General features: G+C 47.2%; 1 protein-coding gene across 50 annotated transcripts in view; it reads left to right on the top strand.

Moving 5' to 3' along the window:
• The first annotated feature begins 11,270 nt into the window (after positions 1–11,270).
• The window catches only part of SORBS1 (sorbin and SH3 domain containing 1), a 250,086-nt gene continuing 243,635 nt past the window's right edge, over positions 11,271–17,721 (top strand). For 12 of the 50 annotated variants that reach the window (XM_034931187.2, XM_034931186.2, XM_034931172.2 and 9 more), the window contains exon 1: positions 11,357–11,490. The gene's annotated coding sequence lies outside the window, so the exon portion shown is untranslated. Of the gene's footprint in view, positions 11,491–17,721 lie in introns of all 50 variants that reach the window. The other 38 variants (XM_034931185.2, XM_057298960.1, XM_034931184.2 and 35 more) reach the window with 16 other exon arrangements.

Genomic DNA, 17,721 nt, shown 5'->3' with positions numbered 1-17,721 from the left:
AAAAGAAAGCAGAGATGACCCTTGTTTGCTTTCTTAGAAGTCCATATTTTATGCTGTCTGGTTCCAGAGAAGATTTAAGGTACTATTGTCCTTGCAGCCTTAGAACAGCTCTCCAGTTTCTTTTTCAGTGGTGGTGGCTGCAGTGGCGGCTGTTGTTCCGAGTGTCTGTCCCCCTGAGGCTGAGCCAGAGCCGGCTTCTGCAGGCTGCAATTCAAGATGGCCAATTCGCAATCCTAGCAAAATCAATCTATTGGAAACTAATGAGGCACAAATAGTTCATGCACTTTGAGGCTGATCTGCCAAATGAGATAAACAGGGCTCAATCAGCAGGGAAAATCAGTGATGCAAAAATTCATTTCAATCTAGCATTATTTCCCCCTGGGATGCCCACGACATCACATTCTATTGTTTTGATGCTTCTGTGGCAATTCTTGTCTAAGCTTCTGTAGACCAGGCCAGGAGAACTCCCTCACTCAGGGTTTTATGCTTCCAGAGGCTGGTAAATGCCAAGATTTGATGGCTAAGACTGGGAGGTCTGGGCAGCCAATATGTGCAAGAAGCAAAGATTTTCTGTTTTGTAAACAACACTAACCTCTGTTTCTAAACCATTTTCTGTATTAGGCAATGTAATTAGCAAATAATATGATTATGAACTTTGTAAAAGAGCAAATCACAAAAGTATTATACAATTAATTCACATTTATAACACACAAAATATAGAGTAATATTTTTAAAATCCTATCATTTTTGTGCCACTAAGTTTATTTTTCCTTAAATGTTATACTAGCAAGATATGATCATTGCAAAAAATTTAAAAAGTACTGATGAGCAAAAATAAAAAAATTAAGTCATCTGTATTTTTTTATTTTTTATTTTTGGAGACAGAATATTGCTCTGTCACCCAGGCTGGAGTGCAGTGGTGCAATCTCGGCTCACTGCAACCTCCACCTCCCAGGTTTAAGTGATTCTTGTGCCTCAGCCTCCCAAGTAGCTGTGATTACAGGCATGCACCACTACAGCCGGCTAACGTTTGTATTTTTAGCAGAGACATGGGTTTCACCAGGTTGGCCAGGCTGGTCTTGAACTCCCGAGTTCAGACAATCTGCCCTCCTTGGCCTCCCAAAGTACTAGGATTATAGGTGTGAGCCACCGCACCCGGCCTCTATTATATGTATTTTTAGAAATAGAGTTCTGCTCTCTTTCCCAGGCTGGGGTGCAGTGATACAATCATAGCTCACTGCAGCCTTGCACTCCTGGGCTCAAGCAATCCTCCCACTCAGCCTCCCAAAGAGTTGGGACTACAGGCTTGTGCAACTATGTCTGGCCAATTTTTTTTTTTTTTTTTTTTTTTTTTTTTTTTTTTTGTAGGCACAGGGTCTTGCTATATTGTCATGCTAGTCTTGAATTCCCGGCCTCAAGTAATCCTCCACCCTCAGTCTCCTAAGGCGCTAGGGTTACAGGTGTAAGCCACCACACCTAGCCCCGCATCTCTATTAAATTTTATTTATACTTGCCAAATTTCTTTCCATGCAGAATTATTTAAAAAATAAGATCATGTGATTCATGCTGTTGTATAACCTACTTAAAAAAATTGTAAAATATTGGAGTTGCCTATTCTATAATAAAGAGGCCTTTTCTGCTGTCATAATGTTGCTTGGATGGGTAAAGCCTCTGTTGATGCCCTGTGTGTTCAGAAGCCCACTTGCTTCTTCAGAGGCCTGATTAGAATAGATGGTTTGGCTCAGAAAAGTGGGGAAGGAATCAGGAAACACCAAGTCTGATCCTAGATAAGGAGTGTCCTGCTGAAACTGGGTCCCAGGCAAGGAGCTAAGTCTGACAGGCCTAATCAGTCAGCTAGCTCCACCACAACCACTGGGGATAAATGTCCACCCACTTTCCCCTATGGGGTCATCAGGTGAAACCCAAGGATGGCCAGCAAACTGAGGTTTGAGATCCAAGGCCCAGCCTAACAGAGAAGATGCAGGGTGAGGCCATGCTGGGGTCCTGTAGAACCTGTGGGGAATGTGAAATCATTGACCCATCACAGATCCTTTCCTTGAAAGTGAAGACTGAATCAATTTGTACTAGCCTCAGTGCCCGATAGAGGAGAAATTCAGTAAATATTTATAGAATACAGGAATGATTGTTTTACTTCTTCCTAATTATCCTTCTAGTTTTGGCTCAGATATTATCTCCTCCAGGAAGGAAGGCTTCCCTAAGCAACCACCCCTTTATTCATCATTTCTACCCTCATTCTTGGATAAATGCTCTCCACTGAGACTCATACAACTCAACAGTCAAAAGACGAATAATCCAGCTAAAAAGGCAAAAGATTTGAATGGACATATCTTCAGAGAAGATATACAAGTGGCCAATAAGTATATGAAAAGATGCTCAACAACATTGATCATTAGAGAAATGCAAATCAAAACCAGAATAAGAAGCCAGGCAGGGTGGTGAGTGCTTGTAGTCCCAACTACTCAGAAGGCTGAGGCGGGAGGATCACTTGAGGCCAGGAGTTTGAGATTGCAATGTGCTATGATTACATCTGTGAATAGCTATTGCACTCCAACCTAGGCAGCATAGAGAGACCCTGTCTCTAATAAAAATAAAAGAAAAATAAAAAAGAAACAAACCAACCAGAATGAGATACCACTTTATACCTGCTGAGATGACTATAATAAAAATTACACACAATAACAAGTATTGGTGGGGATTTGGAGAAATTGCAACTCATACATTGCTGATGTGAATGTAAAATGGTGCAGCTGCTTTGGAAAACAGTCTGGCAGTTCTTCCAAAACTTAAACATAGAGTTCGCATATGAGCCAACAACTCTACTCCTAGGTATACACACAAGAAACTTGAAAACATATGTTCATACAAAAACTTGTACATAAATGTTCATAGCAGCATTATTCATAGCAGCCAAAAAGTAGAAACAACCCCAAATGTCTATCAGCTGAGGAACGGATAAATAAATTGTGGTATATATGTACAATGGAATATTATTCAGCCATAAAAAGGGGCAAAATGCTGATACATGCTACAACAAGGATGAACCTTGAAAACATTATGCTAAATGAATGAGGCCAGATGCAAAAGGCCACATATAGTATGGTTCCATTTATATGAGATGTCCAGAATAGGCAAATCTATAGAGATGGAAAGTACATTAGTTATCACCAGGGATTAGGGCAGAAGGAAAATGGGGAGTGACTGCTAATAGATATAACTTTTTGTGCATGTGGTGATGAAATACTCTAGAATTTCATTGTGGTGATGGTTGCACAATCTTATGACTATACTAAAAACTGCTGGATTATACACTTTAAAAAGATAAATTTCATGTATGTGAATTGTATCTCAAAGAAAGAGAAGAGTCTGTTTATCACATTGTCTTGTGATTGACTGTATATTTGTTGGTCTTTTCACTCAATTGTGTCTTCAGGATAGGGTCCTTATTTTCTGGTTCTCCAACACTGAGACCTGGAACACAATAGGCCCATGATGTTGGTTAACTGAACAGTTTGAGAGTTCTCTTTCTACAATCCCAGGGCCACCTGTCTGGCTGCTCCCCACCCTCTGAGAACTATTTGGGAGTTAACAGCCCTAGTCCGGGTATAACATCCTCTGGAATCAAAAAGTAGGCCTCATCTACCCAGCAGCCTATGGTTTGTATACCAACTGGGGGAACCACGTTGTTTAACGTATTGAGCCTTGTCAATAGAGGCCACACCAAGCCCAAGTAAAGGGGCTGCCACTGACCCCTTGGGAGTCCTTACTTTGCTCCTGTTGGAGGATTCACTGTGAATAACCCTTCTTCTCTGGAGGAGGCAGCTTGGGCTGCAACAGGTTCTGGAAACCTGGTTCTAGCATGCTCTCTGTTTCTGCTCTACTTCTCCTTCAAGGTCAAATGAAGAAGTCCTTGGTTCTTTTGGCCTAAGGGAGGAGATAGGTATGTCTGTCCCATTCTCCTATCTACAAAGTCCAGTTGCCCTCACTCCCTTTGGCTGTAGGACATGGTTCTTTCAGAATATCTATTTTTTACAAACTGAGCCACAGAAACAGGTAGGTCATGCAAGCATGGCTTAGATTTGTCCATTTAAAGAGGGTTCCAAACATCCCTGGAAACAGAGGACTTTCCCAGGCCTCCTCTGAGAGACAGCCTATGGGTGAGCAGGTGGTAAGATCCCTATGGGGCATGGCCAGGTGACCAGAGATGGTTACTAAACTGCCCTTCAAGAAAGTGGGTCGAGGTAACTCAAGGTTTAGGCTTTGCTGAGAGGGGGCAGGCAAAGCAAGTTCGGGGACAGGACAGACTTGCTGAGGTAATGGAGAAGGGGCTGATACCCAATGCGCGGTCCAGCCACCTTCACTTCTGCCCTCCCCCACTCCCCCCAGCACTCTGCATCTCCACTTGAGAAACGCTGAAGAAGTGGAATTAGCCTTCCCAGGGCACCCCTGTGACTTGATTTGGTCCTGTGTAATGAGTTCCCTCAGTAAACTGTTCCAATCACCTCTGACAAGCTTCCAGCAGCTTCCAGAACATCAGTTATTCTCTTAACACCATTGTCGTTGATTTTTAAACCTTGTTAGGGTTATATTAGTGAGCCTAGTTGCTCTGTTTCTGAAGCTGCAGTTTTTTTCTCTCAGTCCATCAAGATGATCTCACTTTCTCTGGCTCTCTCCCAATTTCCCTGTGCCACCTTCTTCTTCCTCCTCTCTCTCTCCTTATTCCTCCTTCCTGGCACCTCTCCTCATCTCTTCAGTCTCAATCACAATGCCTCTCAGAGTTATCAGCTGTATCCTCCAGCCTAAAAATGGTTTTCTCAAGTAAACACTTCATTAATGTAATTACTTTAGAGTAGGAAGTCTTCTAAGGTGAACTCAGCATGTTCTAACCAATAAATCCCCTGCCCCAGTCAGAAAAAAAAACTGATCTCTCAGCAGCTGCCTTCAGATTGGCACCTTGTGTTACTCTCTCCCAAACCCCAACCTTCCATTGACACAGTAGAAGTTGACAGAAGTGCATTCTGTACTTGTAATTTCTCTCAAAGGTCCATTGAGGTCAACTTCCTTCTTTCCCCTTCCCTCTTTCCTTCCTTCCTTCCTCCCCTCCCCTCTCCTCCCTTCTTGTCCCCTCCCCTCCGCTCCCCCCTCCCCTCTCCTCTCCCCTCCTCTCCTCTCCCCTCCCCTCCTTTCTCCTCCCCTCCCATCCCCTCCCTCCCTTCCTTCCTTCTTTTCTTCTTCTTTTTTACAGGATTTTGCCTGCCTGCCTGCCTGCCTTCCTTCTTCCCTCCCTCCCTCCCTCTCTCCCTCCCTCCCTCTTTTCTTCTTTTTTTACAGGATTTTGCTCTGTTGCCCAGGCTGGAGTGCAGCGATGTGATCATGGCTCACTGGAGGCTGGAACTTCTGGGCTCAAGGTATCCTCCTGTCTGAGCCTCCCGAGTAGCTAGGACTACAGGTACACACTACCATGCCTAGCTAATATCTATGTATTTTTTTTTTGAGACACAGTCTCACTCTGTTGCCCAGGCTGGAGTGCAGTGGCATGATCTCGGCTTACTGCAACCTCCATTTCCTGGGTTCAAGCAATTCTCTTTCCTCAGCCTCCCGAGTAGCTGGGATTACAGGCACCTGCCACAACGCCTGCATAATTTTTGTATTTTTAGTAGAGGTGGGGTTTCGCTGTGTTGGCCAGGCTGGTCTCATCTCAAACTCCTAGCCTCAAGTGATTCACCCGCCTCACCCTCCCAAAGTGCTGAGATTATAAGTGTGAGCCACCATGCCTGGCCTTGCCCAGTTAATTTTTAAAAATTTATTTGTGGAGATAGAGTCTTGCTATGTTGCCCAGGCTGGTCTCAAACTCCTGGCCTCAAGTGATCCTCCTGCCTCAGCCTCCCAAAGCACTGAGATTATAGGAATGAGCCACTGTGCCTGGTCAGGCCAACATTTTAAATGTCTTTATTTTGACTATCTAATAGCATAAAATAATCTCCAAGCCAAACCTTGGATATGTGGTCAAATACAGTACAATATTTGGGGTGCTATTATGTGTACAAGTTTTCTCCCAAGCAACAACACAAGACACACTGGAGCAAGTGTTTTTATTTTTATTACCTTTTAGATACAGCATCTTGCTCTGTTATCCAGGCTGGAGTGCAGTGGTGCAATCATAGCTCACTGTAACCTCAAACTCCTAGGATCAAGTGACCTCCCAACTCAGCCTCTCAAAGCACTGGGATTACAGGCGCGCACCAGTGTGCCAGCCAGAGCCAGTGTTTATAGATTGATAAACAGAGGCCCTGTGACCAGAGTCCTGGGGTTACTCATACTCATCCTATCCCTGCTTCCCAAGCACAGCAATCCCTCCTACTCCTCTGGGTTTCTACCTGGCCCCATAGACTTCTCTTGATCAACCCCCCCCATTTCACCAAACTTCCCTAAAGCATTGTCCACCAGCATTGACCTCTAAGGAATGTGGAATTCTTGGCTCGGGCATTCCATCATCTTCAAATCAGTTTCGTGCCCTGAGGCACGCGTTTGTAGATTTACTTTTTTCTCAGTAATTAATCAGTAAGAAACAAGACAATCAGTTATTAAGGAGTTTTGCTCTTTCCACTACTTGCTTCGCTTTCTGTAAGATGCTACAGAAGGCATTAGACAAAAATCATCAAGGGGTGTTTGGTGATACAGCAGCAAAACTCTTTGATTCATAACTCTCTTTCTCTCATTTGGTTTTCTTCTTTTCTCCTGGCATTCTCCAGCACGGCATCTCTGAAAATGACTATGGTCAATATTTCGGGTAACTGGGAAAACAACTTACCAAAACCAACATGTTCTAAGAGGGTGTCTTTCTCAACACTGCCTCCTGGTAATGTTAAAATAATATTCACTTATTGATGCTTATGTGTGTCAGGCAGTGTGTAGGCACTATCCATGCATGATCTCATCTTCAGCTTGCAAGTAAACCTATGGAGGGTTGTGTTTTCTCCAGGTTACAGATGAGAGAAGTCTGCACACTAGGCACTGGAGCTAGGATTCTGCCAGGTGTCTCTGGAGCCCGCAGCCTTAACTGTTATGCTACTGCCAGCTCCAGGGCCTCTAGTTTATTTCCCTCTCTCCCAATCTGTGTGGCTCTGAAGATGAAGTAAAGGCTGACGACTCTGGGCTGTCCTCTGAAAAATCCTGCTCCCTCCTTTCCTAATTCCTCACACTTATGACCTGCTTGGGGATGCGTCCCACAGCATGTTTATGATCCTGGTTTGTGTGCATGACTCTCCGCCTGATATTTTAAATTCTCTCCAACAGCGGAAGGACTGCTGGGAATAATCTGATACACATGAAGAGAAAACAAGGAGTTACTAATAAGATTAAATTAAACTTAAGCACATTTTAAACAGCGTGTAAAACACAGGACTAAGCACTGTTTGAGATGAGCAGACACAAGGCACGACCTCATGGAATTTACAATCTGCTGGGGAGAGGAAATGAGGGATAAGACTACACACAAATATACAGGAGTTTATGCCAAATATGGCAAGTTCCATGAGAAAGGAAGAAATGAAGCACTGTAGGGCTGGAAGGCAGGAGTCCTCCCGTTTCCCTGTGGACCCAGGTTTAAGAGAAACGGTGGAGACTGAGACTGGAGAACAGGAAGTTTTACTGTTTTACTCAAGGGTCAGTCACTGATGCACTGACAAGGCCTCAAGGTTCACCCTCCCCAGGACAAGTTACATAATTTACAGGGCTCAGTTCAAAAATTAAAGGCAGGGCCCTTTGTTCAAAAATGAAGAATTTCAAGATGGTGACAGCAGAGCATGTAATCAAGTGTGGGGCCCTCCTCAGCACAGGTTGCATCCACACAGGGCTGGCCCTGCCCAAACGAACCTCCCTGGGCCTCTGGTTCCCTAGGGCTCACCTTTGGGAAGTAGGGAGCAAGTATCTCTCTCACCACCTTGTAGCCAGCACCTAGCTCAGGGCCTGCTGCCCAGATGAATCTATGAATGACTGGAGATAGGATGAACTGACACGATTACACCTGATGATTTCTTGGGTTGCTTTCAGTGTTAAAACATTGAAGGACTGGCCAGGCGTGGTGGCTCACGCCTGTAATCCCAGCACTTGGGGAGGCTGAGGGGGGCAGATCGCTTGAGTCCAGGAGTTTGAGACCAGCCTGGCAAAATGGTGAAACTCTGTCTCTACCAAAAATACAAAAAATTAGCTGGCCACAGTGGCCCATGCCTGTAGTCCCAGCTACTTGGGAGGGTGAGGCAGGAGGATCCCTTGAGCCCAGAAGATCAAGGCTGCAGTGAGCCAAGATTGCGCCATTGCATTCCAGCCTGGGTGACAGGAATGAGTGAAACCCTGTTTCAAAAACAGAAACAAAAACAAAAACCCAACCCATCGAAAGACCGTGACTTTCAACATTTCTTGGAGGAGACACCTGAGATGAGTCCTGAAGGACAGTAGGATTTTTCTTTTCTTTTCTTTTTTTGAGATGGAGTCTCGCTCTGTCGCCAGGCTGGAGTGCAGTGGTGTGGTCTTGGCTCACTGCAACCTCCACCTCCTGGGTTCAAGCGATTCTCCTGCCTCAGCCTCCCGAGTAGCTGGGATTACAGGTGCGTGCCACCACACCTGGCTAATTTTTTGTATTTTTAGTAGAGATGGGGTTTCACCATGTTGGCCAGGCTGGTCTCGAACTCCTGACCTCGTGATCCGCCTGCCTCGGCCTCCCAAAGTGCTGGGATTACTGGCGTGAGCCACTGCGCCTGGCCACCAGTAGGATTTTTCTGTTTTTTCCACTTTCCTTCTCTCTTGACTTTCCACTATTTTACCATTTCTTTCATAAATCCTAATGGCAATGTTATGCCTTACAGTGAGACATGCAACAGTGACACAGACTGGAAACAGCAGAGAGGTTCAATATTTGAGGGATGACTTGAAGCCTTAGGCCTCCCTTAAGATTCCTTGAGATAGTGTAGATGAAATCTTCATTGATAGAGTCTGGTTTTTCATCTTAAAATTATTTTATTTTCATTGGACAAGTTGGTAGATGTTTATGAAGAAAAAAATCAGAAGACTATGGATGAGCAAAAATAATTACTTGCAATCCCATAAGAATAGTTCTAATGGGATTGCAGTATAAAACTAGTTTTCTACCTATTTTTCCATTCAATAATCTGAGCATCTTTTTTTTTTTTCTTTTTTTGAGATGGAGTCTCATTCTGTTGCCCAGGCTGTAGTGCAGTGGCACGATCTTGGCTCACTGCAACCTCCGCCTCCCAGGCTCAGGCGATTCTCCTGCCTCAGCCTCCCACAGGTGCACGCCACCATGCCCAGCTAATTTTGGATTCTTTAGTAGAGATGGGGTTTCACCATGTTTCCCAGGCTGGTCTCAAACTCCTGAGCTCAGGTGATCCACCGCTGCCCACCTTGGCCTCCTAGAGTGCTGGGATTACAGGCGTGAGCCACCACTCCCAGCCTATTATGAGCATCTTTATGTGTCAATAAACCTCTTCATTTTTTGTAGCTATTAATATATGATATTCTGTCATATGGTTGTACTATTATTAACCAATGCACTCAAATTGGATATTTGGATTGTTTTGATTTTTTTTTTGTTTGTTTATTCTAAAATGGTGTTGCCCTGAATTTGCTGGATAAGTAACTAGTCTCTCTACCCTTTGTTATACACCTCTGTGGATAACCTCAGGATAACAACACTATTCCCACCTGGGGTCGTGTGGTGGATATGAGTTAACGCATGTAAAGCTCTTAGCACAAGTATAGTACGGTGCATAGCAGCCTAGACGTGCTCAATAAATACTAGCTGTTTTATTACTTTATAGCCCAGAGAGAGCTGTCTTACACAGATTGTGGAGTAAATAAATAGGAGAGCCGGGGAAGTGTTCTTTGAAAAGCTGCAGGATGAGGTGCAGATAGGGGAAGGCCGTGGGCTGGGGGCTCCCTAGGTTGAGTAGTTCCCCAGTATTTTCTCATTTATAGAGTAAGCTTCCAGATGGCTAGGAGTCTTTTTTTTTTTTTTTAATACACAGCAGAGGACACCAGGTGGTCACCAAAGACTTGTCACCGTTCCCTGACATCTAAGAATCTTTGCTGATGAGTTTCCGATCAGTCTGTGCAGTTATCAAGGCCAGTCTTTACCCTGCCACCCACAGCCTGTTCACTGAGAATGTGCTCTGGCTGAAGATGCTTGCAAGGGCAGCTGACAAAAATCAGTTGTGCTCAGCCCAAAGGGCGAGTGTCTTATCTTCAGGGATGTGGGAAGCTGGGCATGGAGGGAGCAAGTTCCAGACCAGTACTTGCTGGCTCTGCGACCTTGGGCCAGCAGATTCCCCACTCTGATCCCTGTCTCTGTTTCCTTTTCTGTAACCCTGAGGGGGTCAGGAGAATGGCATAGCACAGTGGTTAGCTCTGAACCCCATCTAACACGGTGCCTTCCCCCCACTTGCAATGACCTTGTTGCATTGTATGCACTCTACTTTTCACATTGTAGAGGATCTTATTTATTTACTTGTCTCCACTAAAATGGAAGCTTCCTAAGGGAAAAGGCCTTGCCTGTCTTGTTCTCTGCAGTTAACACCGGGGTCCAGCACTGCCACAGAGCCTCTAAATATATGTGTGTTGCATGAGTGAAATCTCAGAGCCTGGGTTCAAATCCTGGTTGCACCAGTTGCTGTGTGACCTCGGACAAGCCACTTAAACTACACCTCAGTTTTCCTGCATAAAAATAGTAATTATTTTCAGTTTTCTCACTAGAAAAATATGGATGAGTAATCGTTCCTCTCTTATCAGGCTAAGAGGATCAAATGAGGAAATATCCGGGAAGCATTAAGCACACTGGCTGGTACAGAGCACACGAATGACAACAGCAAACGTTTATGTAGCACGACGGCCAGGCACTGATCAAAATGCATCACCTATGTTAACTATGTTAATCTTCACTAGATTTTACGAAGTCGGACTATTATGCCATTTTACAGATGGGTAAACTGAGGCCCAGGAGTTAAATAACTTATCACTGTTATTTTACGTCTAAGGTTCCTTCCAAGCTCCCCGTGGGCGACCCTTCTGAAGGACCAGAAGGCGCGCCAGGCCAGCGTCCGGCCCGGCCAGGACGGAAAGGGTTACTAGGCCCGCGCGCCCGTTACCGGCGGAGGCCGGCGGGCTCACAATGCCAGGAGCCGGGCGCCGGACGCTTCTTCGCCTCCCATCCGCGCACACACCCCTTCCTGTCACGGCCGGGCCCGGCCCCGCCCCCGGCACCGCCCGCTGGCCGGGCGCTGCCAGAGTGGACGGTTCCAGAGGCATGCTAATGAGGGGGCGGGCACCGCAGCCCATTGGTTGTCCGCGGAGTGTCGGTGAAGTCAGCGCTGAGTCCCAGAAAAACAGAGCGGGGCCAGCTGCAGCGTGTAGTGCGAGTGGGGCGGACGCGCGCAGCCCGCCCGCCCGGCGACCAGCAAGGTAAGCCCGCGCTCGCCCGCCCGGCCGCGCTTGCCCGCTCGGCGGCGGCAGCGCCGGGGGTGTGCGCGGCTCGGCCCCCGCGGGCGGCGCCTTTGTTCCGCGCTCGGAGGAGGCGCATTTAAAGGGCCAGCTGTTGGAGGGACTTGGGGGACCCCCTCCCCCAGAGCATCCCCCCATGGGCACAGGGAAAGCGGTGGTCCCTCGCGGCCGAACCGTCCATCCTGCCTGCTCGGCGAATCCCCAGTCTTTCAAGGAAAGTTCCCCAGGGTGCGGAGGATCTGGGGGCTTCCAGGGTTGGGGGTTTTTAAATTTCCTTTTTTGGTGGGTGTGGGGTAGTACGATCATGGCCTCTGCTAGGAGAGAATGTCCGCCCGTCTCAGGGTGGCTGCAATTTGGGTGGGTGGAGGAGACATCAAAGCCCGAATGGGTTTGTGCTGTAAAGTGAAACTACCGAGGAGGGGCACCTCTGCAGCAGCCAGAGGAAGGCGGAGGGAGCGAGCGGCGGGATGGAGGCATCTCAGGTGTGTTCATTCATCAGCATCCCCTGGAGAGGGCGGCGGGAGGGGCGCAAGGACGACGCGGTTGGCCGGACCCGCCTGAATGAACGGGGACTAGTATGCGCCGGGGACACCGCGCCTGCCCGTGCCGCCCGTGCCCCTTCTTCTCCCCGAGTGGCTGACAGCATCTTGCTAGGCAGCTCATCACCGACATGGACAGCAAGCAACTCCTTTCTTCGAATTCCCCGGGCATCCCCTGCTACCACCTCGCTGCTTTCCGATGCGGCTTCCTTGATACGTGGTAGCGCCATTCAAGATAGAGGGGAAAGAGGCTTGAAGTCATTATGTTTCCTTCATGGAGGAATGTGCTGTCGAATTCTGCATCCCCATGCATCCGCTGTCGTAAGATGGCTTTGAAATTCACCAGTGCATGCTTTCTCCAGGCAGACAAGAATTTATTACGCTATTACATTGCTACATAAAAGCAGAAGGGATCCCACTGAGCATGGCTCGTTTTGTTCAGTCCTCGGTTTTTCCCAGCATGTTCTGGGCGAGCCTTTGGATTTTTGTTTTAAACACTGAGCGTTGGGATGCCCCTGTTGTCACAGGGCCGACCTGCTGAAATTGCTGGAATTGGTTTCATCGTCAATAGGAGGGAGGTTCATCTAGAGACATCATGGAACCTATCTGGCGTGTCAGGCCTCTGACTCCATCTCTCCCCTCAACACCCCCCCCCCGCCCAGCCCCCCGCGCCCTTTTTTCCTCTTAAGTGGAGGCGGGGGATGGATTGGCTGTCTTCACTCTCCTTGTGTTTTGAGCTCCTCTGCTTAGATTCAATTCTGTGGTTTTGGTTGGAAAGGTATCTTGGTGGTGATCGAAGAGAGGAGGGTTGGATTAAAAGTGGGGTGGACACAGAGGGGTCAGCAGCATCAATGACAGAAAACAGATGATGGACATATCTACAGCCTTCAGACACCGATGAGGTAGATGGCTGTCTACAGAGTGAGGGGCGTGTGTTTGGGCTGTGAGGGGGAGGGGTGGAGGAGGAGGATGCCTCCAGCAGTTTTCTGCCCCGCCCTCTGGATGCTGCCTTAAATAGCCCCTTGCCAACCAAGCTCTGATGTCTCTTTCTTGGCCTGAGGGGAAAGAAGGGAAGGGTTGGTCTGTTGGCACCTTTGCCCAAGGCACTGTTGGAGCAGATGGTTAGGGAAGGGTTAGTTCTCCAGGGGTTGCAGAGAGCACATTTCTCAGCTGGAGGGCCCTGAGACCACTCCTTTGGCGACTTCCCTGCAGGGAATTAGCAACTGAAATGAACTGCTGTCTACCCTGTGGGGTAAAGAGTTGGGAGGGTATTGTCATCTTGTGGACGATACCCGCCTTGTTGGCCTTTTCCTTCTCCTACCTGCTTTCATTTGTTGTAGTTGGAGAGTTTCTGTAAACTTTTCGGAAGAGATTGGGCATATTGGGGAGTGGGTAAGAGTTATGGGAAAGGATGAGCAAATTCTTCCTGGCAGAACAAAGCACTGTTCAGCTGTTCCTCTCTTTCCCCTTCTCTAAAATAGAGTTCAATACAGATAGCAGAGTCTAGGGTTTTCTTTGTAAAGAATGAAAGGGCAGGGCCAGGAAAGAAAGTTTTTATTGTGCAGCATTGATAATGATCAGGTCATCCTAACTTATCTCCAGACCCCTCCCTGGATGTGGAGATAGATTTGCTGTAGAGGGCACTCTATGGTAATTTAGGATTTGACCTGTCTCTAGGAGAAAGGCATGGATGGTCTCAAAAAGCTTTGGTGGAGAAGCTCTGGACCAGAGGCAGGACAGCTAGCTTTGGTCCTGGCCACCAATCTTTGGGCTTTGGGCTAGTGGCTTCTGCTCTCTGGGCCTGTGTCCTTGCTGGTGAAGTGGAGGATGATAGGGCAGAGGGTCTTCCAGGGTTCCTGACAACTCCACTGTTCTTAGAGTCACGGTTTGTGATGGCATTTTCAGGTTCTTTCCTGTTTGCTAAATTGATAATAAATTCAAAGTATTGCACAATGGCATAGAAGAAGCATTCTAGGATGCAGGCTTCTGTTGGATTCACTTCTACCTTTTCCTTGATTAGTGTGATTTGTGAGGTTTTACTGTATGTATGTAAACAATTCAGAGCTAGAACGGTCCAGAGTGAGAGGCACAGACCCCAGAGTGAGTGGTTGTGGGAGATGAGGGTGGGATGATAAGATTGCTGAGGAAAGGGAGTTTCTGTAATTTGTTCTCTTTCCCTGTGGATGTTTAACTTGCTGGTTTATTCATGGTTATACAGGTGAACGTTTACCAATCTAGAAGATGAGAGTTATAAAAGACCTCTGTGATTGCCATGTTCCTCCCCCTCCCCCGCCAAACTGAGGAATTTGAGGGGTTGGGAGGTTTGGCCATTTTTCCAAGGTTGCACAGCTAGCAAGACGTGGAGCTGGGGTGGGAACTCGGGGGGATAGATTGTAGATCTTGTTTCCAGATGTATCTGGGTTTTTTTGTTTTTTGGTGGTGGTGGTTGTTTTGAGACAGGGTCTCACCTGTCACCCAGGCTGGAGTGCAGTGGCACAATCATGGCTCACTGCAGCCTCGACCTCCTGGGCCCAGGCAGTCCTCCTACCTCAGCCTCCCGAGTAGCTGGGACCACAGGCACGCACTACCACACCCAGCTAATTTTTGTACTTTCTGTAGAGACAGAGTTTTGCGGTGTTGCCCAGGCTGGTCTCAAACTCCTGGACTCAAGCGATCCGCCTGCATTGGCCTTCCAGCATGCTGGGGTTATAGGCTTGAGCCACTGTGCCCGGCCTATATGTATCTGTTAAGCCCCCTCTTCCTCTGAGAGAAATGATTCTAAGATGGAATAGCGAAACATGAGGAGGAAATAGGAGCACAAGAAGAGAGAGATTGGAGAAACAGATGAGAAAGTAGGAGGCTGGGGACAGATTATGTGGGGAAGGGAAAAACACAGAAACCAAGCTTGGAGGAGAAAAGGATGGAGCTTGAAAGGGGGAGGCTCTATTGTCTCTGAAACAGCTGAGCTCTTCTACAGCCCTTGGGGTGAAGTGAGGGGAGGTTTGGTAGACTAGGATGGGGGGTGGCGGGGTGGACTGAGAGTTCAGCCTCAGCCTGAGACTGTCTTGGAATCTCCTTGGGATTGCTCCTGTTGACCCTCAGATTGCAGAGTGTCATGGAGGCTGCTTAGTTTCAGGACCAACTGAGGCCTTTAGATCCACGGGAGCATGCAGAATGTGGACATGTGGGAAGTCAGGTGTGCGGGCGGTGATGCTGGCTGATGCTGAGGTGGGACTCAGTTCTGCTGAAGTCCCGGTTTTTTTGTAAATGCAAAACTCAAAACACTTTTCCATGGATTTCGTTTCAGTGCAAGCAGCATTTTCTCCTTGGATTTTCATCGGTGCTTTGAACGTTTTATGAGATAGTGTTTCGAATACTCCCTTTTCAGAGGAGATACTTGGAGATGAATGATTTACTGAATTGTAGCTCATTTGGGGGAGCTTCTGGCTTGTGACCTAAGCTAAGCCTCAGAATGTTTCAATGAGCAATTAAAGAGCTGTGAACAGTGGTTGACCAGAGCACTAACCATTCAAAGGCAAGGATAAAAGGTGATAATAGTTCAAGGTCTGGAGCTACAGCCAACAGCTGGCCATGAACAATGTAACTGACTTTGGCTAACTCTTCAAGCCCTAGAAAGTGTCTCTGTGGGTCCTTTGGTGGCTCCCCCTTTTTGTGTGCGGTTAGGCATGTGGACCCGTCCCTGAATCTTGCTGTCTCCCATTCTTCTTTTGCTGCATCTCCCTCCACTATCCATTTCTTTTTCTTACCTCTTTCTCCTTGCCCTCCTCCCTCATTCTTTCTTTATTATCAACAATATATCTTTGTAGTTTCTTTTAATCTATTGCCATTAAAATTTCATGTTCTCTGTTCTTCATTTCAAATCAGTCGAGGGCCAGGCAAGGTAGCTCATGCCTGTTATCCCAGCACTTTGGGAGGCTGAAGCAGGTGGATCACCTGACGTCAGGAGTTCGAGACCAGCCTGGTCAACATGGTGAAACCCCGTCTCTACTAAAAATACAAAAATTTAGCTGGGTGTGGTGGCAGGCACCTGTAATCCCAGCTACTCGGGAAGCTGAGGCAGGAGAATGGCATGAACCTGGGAGGCGGAGCTTGCAGTGAGCCAAGATCGCGCCACTGCACCCCAGCCTGGGTGACATAGCAAGACTCCGTCTCAAAAAAAAAAAAAGACAAAAAAAAAGACAAAAATTAGCTGGGTGTGGTGATGGGTGCCTGTAATCCCAGCTACTCAGGAGGCTGAGGCAGAAAGAATTGCTTGAGCCTGGGAGGTGGAGGTTGCAGTGAGCCGAGATTGTACCACTGCACTCCAGCCTGGGGGACAGAGTGAGACTCCATCCAAATAAATAAATAAATAAAATCAGTTGAATTCAGTCTTTTTTGAATGTGTATGTGTTTTACACACAAAACAAAAAAGAGGCAAATGAACCAAATCCAACTAAATTGCTTTTTACTTCTGTGTGGCCTTCCATTGATTTATCCCCCCACTTCTTCTGTGGTCAGCAGTGGCTTTTTATAGAAAAAAAAGTTCCCAGGTCTCTGTCATGCGGTTATTGTTTTCACAACAATAGAAAAAAGTTTCCACCCTTGTGTTGTGGACCACAAGGGACACCCTCTCTCAAGGGATGTACCCTGTTTCTAGACTTCCTTCCATGGAAAAAGTGTCTTTAATGCATTCTGTAACAGAGGCCTGTACTGTAAGGGGTTAGGGGTGCTGATAGTGGAGGTGGGGCTCTTCTCAGTGATTGCGGTACTGCTTAGAATAGGGGCTGGCAGGCTATGGCCTAGAGAGTATATCTAGGAAGAATTAGCATCGTTGTTTTCTCTGTTTCCTCAGGCTGAGCTAACCTAACTGGCTGTAGCAGGACCCAGACCCTTTTGGAAAAGAATGAGATGCTTGTTAACTTTCTGATTAGTGTTGAGTGGGACCCAAGGTATGTCTTCTGCCCACCTTCGGAGGGTGGGCACCCACCGACAGTTGCTGGTGTAAAGTTCCCGGATTCTTTGATGGATGGATGCTGTACCGCTTTATGATTTTCTTCTGACTCTAATTAGTTACAGAGAGGATTGACTCTTGATGCTCAGTGGTCAGCAAGTACTTTAGTATCTAAAGTGGGCCTTGCAAACAAGAAGTCACCTTGTCACATTAGGTTTGTATTCTCTGTAATATATGTGTACTGGTTTTAGTATAAAAGTATTTAAGTTGCTTTACTGTTGAATACAATTGACGTTCTACGAAAATGTGTTTATTGTGGGCCCTCATTTGTACCAGCCCTCCATAAATATGCTTATCAGTCTCATACCCCAACTGGAGAAGCGGGGATAGGGTAGGCATCAAACCTGCTGGTGCTGAGAACCACCCCTCCATGCTTTCCTGCTGGCTCTGCCAAACCACCAGATGCCCAGTCATTCCCTACTCCACGTCCCCAAAGGCCAGGCCCCCCTGCACCCCCCACCAGGACTGGTTCCCTCACCAGAAGGCCTTTTTCTGCGTTTCCTGGCTGATGCCTTCTCCCCTCAGACTCCCCTCACGTCTTAAAGAGATGCCTTTCAGCTGGGCGCGATAGCTGTAATCCCAGCACTTTGGGAGGCCGAGGCAGGTGGATCACCTGAGGTCAGGAGTTCGCGATCAGCCTGG

Source organism: Pan paniscus, chromosome 8, assembly GCF_029289425.2.
Source record: "Pan paniscus chromosome 8, NHGRI_mPanPan1-v2.0_pri, whole genome shotgun sequence".
NCBI classification, from domain to species: Eukaryota; Metazoa; Chordata; class Mammalia; order Primates; family Hominidae; genus Pan; species Pan paniscus.
The sequence above is the reverse complement of the archived record's forward strand: the minus strand, read 5'-3'. Positions and strand labels throughout refer to the sequence as shown.